Raw genomic sequence first — 9,529 nt, 5'->3', positions numbered from 1 at the left:
GCTGTCTCTTCAATAAACACACATCTTTCTTCAGGTTATTTTGATATAGTTTTGAGGCTGAATATTTCAGTCCAGGTTTGAAGCACTCAGTCTTCATTACTGATATTTAAATCCAGAAGAAACACAATTACAATTTAAAAAAATAAATAAAAATCTGTGTTGAAGTATTTGTATTGGGGTTGTTCATTTTAAATGCCACGTGTTTACAATTACCAGTTCTAGATTAAACAGCAGAAATAATTTTACTGGCTTGCCAGACCCAAGAGCCTTTTCATTTCACAGGCTAGCAGCCCACGTCAGTATTTCAAAAATATTATATTTTCATGCTTCTAGTGAAGAATTGTTTTACTATCAGTCATATTTTAAAACGGCCAGTTTCGAAATAACCAAAGAAAACAACGATTCTAAACCGGAACGTGCCTGAAGGAATCAACTGTAGTTCTCTTTTATAGCGGTTTAAAATGTATCTAAAAGTATATACGGGTGTTTGTAATAATTTAATCACAGACGTAGAAATATAACCAAGATTCACGACGACCATTGTATTGATAGAGCAGTTGTTTAAATAAAAGAGCAGCGTCAGTTTTGGAAATGTCACATTTTATATTTGTGTCAGTTTTTAGTTAAGTAAATTTCAGTTAAGTGTATTTCAGTACGCTAACGTGACGTTTTTCAGCAGGTTTCATTTGATTTTATGAAGCAGAATTAGTTAACACTCAATTCAACCCCTCGACAGCAGTTCTACCAAATGTCCACACGAGGGCAGCATTGGATAGGAAATGAAAGCTAAAGCCTCGTCTGTCTCCCTGAAGTTCGCTACCAATTGTAAAGAGCAGAGGACAGCTCAGCCGGAGGCGTGTGTCTGTGTGAAACGACTGTATTTCATGTGATAAGTTTGTGGAAGAAGGACGCCATGTGAGGAGGCGTTTGCTATTGTTTTACACAGACTACGAGGGACAGCGCTCGTTAAACCAGGTGAGTGCATCTCGTTTACTTTGTTTATTATTCAGTGCAGCGGTTGTTTTTGAATCCCGCATTTTTAATAACAAATGGCCGTCCGGACCCGCTTGTGACTGTTTGCTGAGTGGCTTTTAATAATGTGTTTGTCTTTGTGAGCTCTGATCAGCAGGGTGCGGTTTGACGGGGGTGTGATTCCCCCGGCTATATTGACTGGGGGTCATCTTTATTGTTTATAATCGCACGTTGTCATTGCATTTTAGCTCATGAGCATAATAATCTCAATCCCGTTTGAAATGACACTAAATGCATTTGCATGGTGGCAGATGAGGGATGTCACTTCACTCGAGGCTTGTGTACTGATGAAGATGTAGTTTCAGTGTTTAATGCTCATCCCCTCACTGTGTGTCTGTGTGTTCTTGTCTCTCTCCTGTCCTGTGAGGATGAAGATGTAGTTTCAGTGTTTAATGCTCATCCCCTCAATGTGTGTCTGTGTGTTCTTGTCTCTTGACAGGTCTGTGAGGATGAGAAGGTCTCCACAGTCTGGAGTCTGGTCTCTGACAGGCTCAACATACCTGTCAATCAACAGGGACTCCTCTACAAAGGCAAGGCGCTGGCAGGTAGGCTGAACAGCACAGCACAGCACAGCACAGCTCACCCCTCCTCTTACCCCTCGCCTCACCCCTCCTCTCACTCCTCGCCTCAAACCCGGGTCAGTGTGGCACAGCCTGCCTGCTCTTCTGAACAAACACTTCAGCCCTGCCGACGCAGTGAGAGTCTGGAGCAGCAACACAAGGTAACCTGAACACAATAAACACACACACACACACACACACACAGTGAGTCTGGAGCAGCTACACAAGATAGATTGAACACAATAAACACTGCTACACACACAATCCTAGCTGCAGCACATGCACACTATTATACAAACACACACAGACACAGCTGTACAGTGACACAGATACGCACACACAATCACAGCTGCAGCACACACACTCTGAAATGCAGGTGTAGAGCAGCGTGTAGTTGTGACTCTGTCTCTCCCTCTGCCTCTCTCTCAGGATTACGAGCGGAGGCTGCGCTTGTTGAGCCTGGATGATATGGAGCGGCTGGCAACCTGCATGCTTCACCCTGAGGCTGTGGAGTGCATGGAGCTGTCCTTCCTGGACTGAGGAATACTGCTCTGCCCTCTCCACCTCTCTTCTCCCCTCTCCCCTCTCTCCTCTCCTCTGTACTCTCTCCTCCCACTGTCCTCTTCTCTCCTTACTTTGTTTAAAAGAATAGAAGCACACCCAGTGAGCAAGGCATTGAGCAGCCCCACATCCCGCTTCACAATACCGCTACATATTGACTGACTGTTCGCATTGTGTGTGTTTGGTAAGACAAACCACATTTTCTACTTCTACTTTCTACGATTGGGCAAGTCAGCGGTTGTTTGATAACAGAACATAAAACATCACAGAGTGGGTTGAACTGCATTGCTGCAAACCAAGGCCCTTTAAAATGTGTACCTTCCCAGCTCAGGTATTGCTGAGGTAAAGAGACACTTCCTACAGGAGGACAGGACGTTGTCAAGGAGGGGATGTCGACACGTGTCCTGAGGGCTTTCTTAAAAACATTGTTTTATTATTTCTAAGCGCACGTTGTTACTGCCTTTTAGCTCTTGAGCATAATAATCTCAATCCCGTTTGAAATGACACTAAGTGCATTTGCATGGTGGCAGATGAGGGATGTCACTTCACTCGAGGCTTGCTTACTGATGAAGATGTATTTTCAGTGTTTAATGCTCATCCCCTCACTGTGTGTGTGTGTGTGTGTGTGTGTGTTCTTGTCTCTCGCCTGTCCTGTGAGGATGAAGATGTAGTTTCAGTGTTTAATGCTCATCTCCTCACTGTGTGTCTGTGTGTTCTTGTCTCTTGACAGGTCTGTGAGGATGAGAAGGTCTCCACAGTCTGCAGTCTGGTCTCTGACAGGCTCAACATACCTGTCAATCAACATGGACTCCTCTACAAAGGCAAGGCGCTGGCAGGTAGGCTGAACAGCACAGCACAGCACAGCTCACCCCTCCTCACTTCTCGCCTCACCCCGGGTCAGTGTGGCACAGCCTGCCTGCTCTTCTGAACAAACACTTCAGCCCTGCCGACGCAGTGAGAGTCTGGAGCAGCAACACAAGGTAACCTGAACACAATAAACACACACTGCTATATACACACACACACACACACAGACACACACACAGTGAGAGGCTGGAGCAGCTACACAAGGTAAATTGAACACAATAAACACAGACACTGCTACACACACAGACACACACACACAGTGAGTCTGGAGCAGCTACACAAGATAAATTGAACACAATAAACACTGCTACACACACAATCCTAGCTGCAGCACATGCACACTGTTATACAAACACACACAGACACAGCTGTACAGTGACACAGAGACGCACACACAATCACAGCTGCAGCACACACACTCTGAAATGCAGGTGTAGAGCAGCGTGTAGTTGTGACTCTGTGTCTCTCCCTCTGCCTCTCTCTCAGGATTACGAGCGGAGGCTGCGCTTGTTGAGCCTGGATGATATGGAGCGGCTGGCGACCTGCATGCTTCACCCTGAGGCTGTGGAGTGCATGGAGCTGTCCTTCCTGGACTGAGGAATACTGCTGCTGCCCTCTCCACCTCTCCCCTCTCTTCTCCCCTCTCCCCTCTCCTCTCCTCTTTACTCTCTGCTCCCCCTCTCCTCTCCTCTCCTTACTTTGTTTAAAAGAATAGAAGCACACCCAGTGAGCAAGGCATTGAGCAGCCCCACATCCCGCTTCACAATACCGCTACATATTGACTGACTGTTCGCATTGTGTGTGTTTGGTAAGACAAACCAAATTTTCTACTTCTACTTTCTACGACTGGGCAAGTCAGCGGTTGTTTGGTAACAGAACATAAAACATCACAGAGTGGGTTGAACTGCATTGCTGCAAACCAAGGCCCTTTAAAATGTGTACCTTCCCAGCTCAGGTATTGCTGAGGTAAAGAGACACTTCCTACAGGAGGACAGGACGTTGTCAAGGAGGGGATGTCGTCACGTGTCCTGAGGGCTTTCTTAAAAGCGTACGTTGTTACTGCCTTTTAGCTCTTGAGCATAATAATCTCAATCCCGTTTGAAATGACACTAAGTGCATTTGCATGGTGCAGATGAGGGATGTCGCTTCACTCGAGGCTTGTGTACTGATGAAGATGTAGTTTCAGTGTTTAATGCTTATCCCCTCAGTGTGTGTCTGTATGTTCTTGTCTCTTGACAGGTCTGTGAGGATGAGAAGGTCTCCACAGTCTGGAGTCTGGTCTCTGACAGGCTCAACATACCTGTCAATCAACAGGGACTCCTCTACAAAGGCAAGGCGCTGGCAGGTAGGCTGAACAGCACAGCACAGCTCAGCACAGCTCAGCACTCAGTTAAAAAGGATGCATGTTATTCTACATATATCTATTAACAGTAACACCTGCAAACAAAGTGTTTTCAATCTTTTATCATCATTGAGTTGCATGAAGTGTTTTAACCCTATGCTGCCTACGGGGAATAAACATATCCGGTCATAAACATGAACACTTTCTGTTTAAACACTTGTAGTTTTGGAACCTTAAATCAGAAATGAAAACCCAATACACCTACAGAAAGGCATTAAGTAGATCTTTCCATTGATGTAATTTATTTTGTTGTGGGGTGATTTTATTTTCATATGAGCTACACCTCCCAAAAAATTATCGAAATATGAAAAATAATAAATAATATTTTTAAAAATGGTCAATTTCAACCTCTTTCCAAGTGTTATATAAAAAAAAAACTTAAAGAGTATATTGTAGCTGCACAATTTTCCAAGGAATTCAAATCTGAAATCAGAATTGAAATATCTTGAACAGTTGCAGAGCTAGATAAGGTTTTGCAATGCCTAGTATTTTACAAAAATCAACCTCCGAAATGGCAAAGGCAGACCAGGGTTAAAACTTGGCAAAAAGTGAGACTGGAAACACTGTTGCCCTGTTTGAGATACAATTATATTTCAGTACAAAAATAAAGAAACAACACACAAGTTATCAAGTAAAATGTTTAATTTTTTTATTTGAAAAAAAAAGTATATTACAAATAAAACTCTGAAATTAAGAATTTTATTTGGGAGGGAGGGAGACAAAAAAATAAAACCTTCCATATTGTGCTGTATATATTTATTATCAAAACTACCCTGCAGTTGAAGTGCTGGACTGGGGCTCCTCCAGATCACTCTCCTCCTCCTCCTCCTCATCCTCCTGCAGCAGCTCTTCATCAAGGAGGTCCTCCTCCATGGCGTACATGCCCTCGATCTCTTCCTCAGTCAGGGCCCTCCTCCTCTTCAGTGACTAAACCACATGCTAGAGCTGATTGTCTCCATCCATTTTCTGGCTTACACACACCCACATAAAACATTAAAATAAATACCAATTAATAATAATAATAATAATAATAATAATAATAATATTAAAATTCTGCTTCATCCTTTTTCACACACATAAAAAAGTAAACAAGTAATAAAATACATGGCTAAATAATAATAGTGACAACAGCTAAATAATGTTTTCTGTTCTTTACACACAGTAAACGAGTAATAAAATACATGGCTAAATAATAACTCCAGCTAAATGTCTTTGTATTTTACATAGGCTACATACACAACGTAAAAATAAAAACTAAACAAGGTGTTTTCCTCATTCTTTTACACATCGAATAAAAAAAGTTAAAAAATAATAGATGCATAATTAAATAATAATAACGACTACAGAGAAATAACGAATCGACTAGAAAAAGTAAAACACAGACGTACACAAACGCCTAACTTTGCATCACATGCGATAGACCTGTTAGTTTTGCCTTCTCTCCTGAGGAAAAACAAGTCTAAAATAAAAACGTATGTGAAACTAACTATAAGAAAGATGTTTAAAAAAACAAACAAACAAAACGAAACGTGGTGTTGGTACAGTAGCTCCTCTCGTCTACAGCGGTCATGAAGTTAGCCCTGCCCAGCAAGCAAGCGCACACACAAGAGACACAGCGAAAACAAAACAAAAATAAACACTGCAGATGTACTCGGCACAAAAAAACAATATCAAGTTGAAAAAAAAAACAACAACAATATGGTTAATTGGCCCAAGTACCTCCCGTTTAGATGATATGTAGATTAGCACTCTTGGGATTGTAAAACTGGAGATACAGAGCTTCGACTCTGCTGTGCACTCAGTCACAATGGCGCCAACAGAGACTCGCCCTTGTAATCAAAATATTATATGTCCCGCCCACCCTAGCCCTAAACCAATGGTATCATGACAAGCCCCGTAGTCATGGCTATGACTCATACTTTAAAAAAACAAAATTGCTGATTGGACGGCAGAGATATGACGTGTTTTGTCATCGTAACAAAAGTTATGAAATTACACCGAGTCAGCAGCTAAGAGTTAATCTACCTGGTCTTGAATCTCTCCTGTTTCTCCCCCTCCCTCTCTCTCTCTCTCAGATGAGCACAGACTGTCACACGACTCCATCGCTCCCGATTCCAAGCTGAACTCGTTGTGACGCCCCCAACAGAGAAAGTGTCACCCGAGCAAGAACAGCACTCCGTGTCACCCCTCCTCTCAGACCTCACCCCTCACCCTCGCCTCACCCCTCCTGTCACACCTCACCCCTCGCCACACCCCTCCTCTCACACCTCACCCCTCGTCTCACTCCTCGCCTCAACCCTCCTGTCACCCCTCGCCCCTCCTCTCACCCCTCGCCTAACCCCTCCTCTCACTTCTCGCCTCACCCCGGGTCAGTGTGGCACAGCCTGCCTGCTCTTCTGAACAAACACTTCAGCCCTGCCGACGCAGTGAGAGTCTGGAGCAGCAACACAAGGTAACCTGAACACAATAAACACACACTGCTATACACACACACACACAGACACACACACAGTGAGAGGCTGGAGCAGCTACACAAGGTAAATTGAACACAATAAACACAGACACTGCTACACACACAGACACACACACACAGTGAGTCTGGAGCAGCTACACAAGATAAATTGAACACAATAAACACTGCTGCACACACAATCCTAGCTGCAGCACATGCACAGTGTTATACAGACACACACACACAGCTGTACAGTGACACAGAGACGCACACACAATCACAGCTGCAGCACACACACTCTGAAATGCAGGTGTAGTGCAGCGTGTAGTTGTGACTCTGTCTCTCCCTCTGCCTCTCTCTCAGGATTACGAACGGAGGCTGCGCTTATTGAGCCTGGATGATATGGAGCGGCTGGCGACCCGCATGCTTCACCCTGAGGCTATGGGGAGTGCATGGAGCTGTCCTTCCTGGACTGAGCAATACTGCTGCTGCCCTCTCCACCTCTCCCCTCTCTCCTCCCCCTCTCCTCCCCCTCTCCTTACTTTGTTTAAAAGAATAGAAGCACACCCAGTGAGCAAGGTATTGAGCAGCCCCACATCCCGCTTCACAATACCGCTACATATTGACTGACTGTTCGCATTGTGTGTGTTTGGTAAGACAAACCACATTTTCTACTTTCTGCTATTTTAAAAGGAGCCCAGTTTGGTGCAGGAGGCTTGTGGGTAACAGAGTGTGTTTTTGCTGGGGACTGCAGCCCTTCCATTACCATTGCTCGTAGAGGGGAGATTGTTTTACTTTCAAGCCTTTTTCTTTAATAAATCCGGACGTTTGGAAATACATACTGTGTGGACGTTTCCCTTCTTCATGGCTCCATGCAGCATCCTGTCACACAACAAGCCCTGAAAGGGGATCTATACATATTTATTCTCAATCACCAGGCAGTAATCGCAGCTACAATACAGACACACAACGTGTCACTTTTATTGGCTGAAACTTTAAACTACGACTAGAAGCCTCTGAAGCCTTTTCATGGCCCTCCACCTGTCCTTGATCAGAACGCTGTCCTTCCTCTAAGGGGTCGCTTTCCATGCTAATCTTCCGTTTCCTCTGCAGAAAGGACAGGACAGTGTTCACAGAGCTCCCTTCACTCCAGCAAAGCCAAGACATCCAGGCTCTTGTGCTGCTTTGCTCCCCAGCGCCCGAGTGCTTGCTGGCAGTGCTGAGGCACGCTCACCCTGAACAGCAGCGCTAGCTTTGCCTATTGAGGAAGGCTTGGCACTTCCGTTGGTTCATCAGTAATAATGATTTAGTGGAGACAGTACAGGGCTCGGGGGGGGGGGATGAAAGTTTACATCAGAATAGAAACTTTGCACAAAGTCAACCTGCTGGAAGTGGAATCATTTCTGCTGCGCAGCTTCAGATTCCACAGCTTGACGAGGAACACAATATAAAAAACACATGTTCCTCTGGAAGCCACACAGTTATTATATATATGATTAGTGTTAACACTCATAGCATTGACCTGGTATCCCTGGTATTTACCTCTGAGCCCTGCTGTGTAACAGGGGTGTTTCATAATCCCTCCTCTCTTCAGTGGCATGAAAGACTGCAACTGTGCAGCCAGCGCCAGGATTCCCAACTCCTGCAGTGTGCAATCTTTGACAAGGTAAGTGAACCTCATATACAAGGTTAGACAACAAGGCAGTCACAAGCAGACAGGTGGTGCAGTGGGCTAGTTCACTAGCATGCTGTGCTGCTCACCTTGGGGGACTGAGTTCAAATCCCGGTGCGTTCCTCCATTGTTTTCAAAGACTTGGTTAATTTCTTATATAAGGCAATGAAAAAGCAGACTCCTCCGTGGAAGTGAGATGGACTGGGTTTAAATCCAGGCGAGTTCTTTGCTTGTTTCAAAGAATGTGTTAATTGAGCTTATATATAGTGTGAACCAAAGCATTCCTGTGGGAGCTGGTGGCGCAGTGGCTATGCTGATGGCCTTCTCTCCCTGAAGATGGTGGTTCGAATCCTGGTCCCGGAGGCGAGTTCCTGAGGTAAGTAATGCTGTTGGTTGTGAGTCATGGTGGTGGTTGTAAATCTGGGTGTTGACTGTAAGTAATGATGCAGGTTGTAACTAACGATGTTGGTTGTGTCTTCACAGGCGGAGGAGGGCCGTGTGCCCTGAAGAGGGGGCTGGGGCCCCCGGCCGCGGGGGGAGTGGAAGATGGGGATGTTGGTACCATGGGGGGAGGAAAAGCAGGAGGTGTAAACATGGGGGAGCAGGCAGGGATGTTACCTTGCCTTTTGCCCTGCAATGATCAGCGGAGCGCTAGAGATGATTCTAGGACATAAGAGATCTTAACGCTCCCTGTCAGATGGCAGGGCAAAAGGAATATCCCTGCCTGCTCCCCCATGTTTACACCTCCTCCTTCTTTTCCTCCTCTCTGGTACCAACACCCCCATCTTCCACTCCCCCCCACGGCCAGGGGCCCCAGCCCCCTCTTCATCCTCTTCCGGCTCCTCTTCAGGGCACACTGCCCTCCTCCGTCTGTGAAGACACAACCAACATCGTTAGTTACAACCTGCATCATTACTTACAGTCAACACCCAGATTTACAACCACCACCATGACTCACAACCAACAGCATTGCTTACCTCAGG

At 45.3% G+C, this 9,529-nt stretch overlaps 1 long non-coding RNA gene across 1 annotated transcript; it reads left to right on the top strand.

Annotated features, from left to right (window-relative positions):
• Positions 1-2,029: 2,029 nt before the first annotated feature.
• LOC131729671 (uncharacterized) lies at positions 2,030-7,713 on the top strand. The gene is made up of 5 exons (XR_009323626.1): positions 2,030-3,133; positions 3,507-4,068; positions 4,260-4,365; positions 6,498-6,874; positions 7,238-7,713. It is a non-coding gene; the product is annotated as an uncharacterized LOC131729671 (long non-coding RNA).
• Positions 7,714-9,529: the final 1,816 nt, after the last annotated feature.

The sequence above is a fragment of the Acipenser ruthenus genome, unplaced genomic scaffold (assembly GCF_902713425.1).
Source record: "Acipenser ruthenus unplaced genomic scaffold, fAciRut3.2 maternal haplotype, whole genome shotgun sequence".
NCBI lineage: Eukaryota > Metazoa > Chordata > Actinopteri > Acipenseriformes > Acipenseridae > Acipenser > Acipenser ruthenus.
The sequence above is the reverse complement of the archived record's forward strand: the minus strand, read 5'-3'. Positions and strand labels throughout refer to the sequence as shown.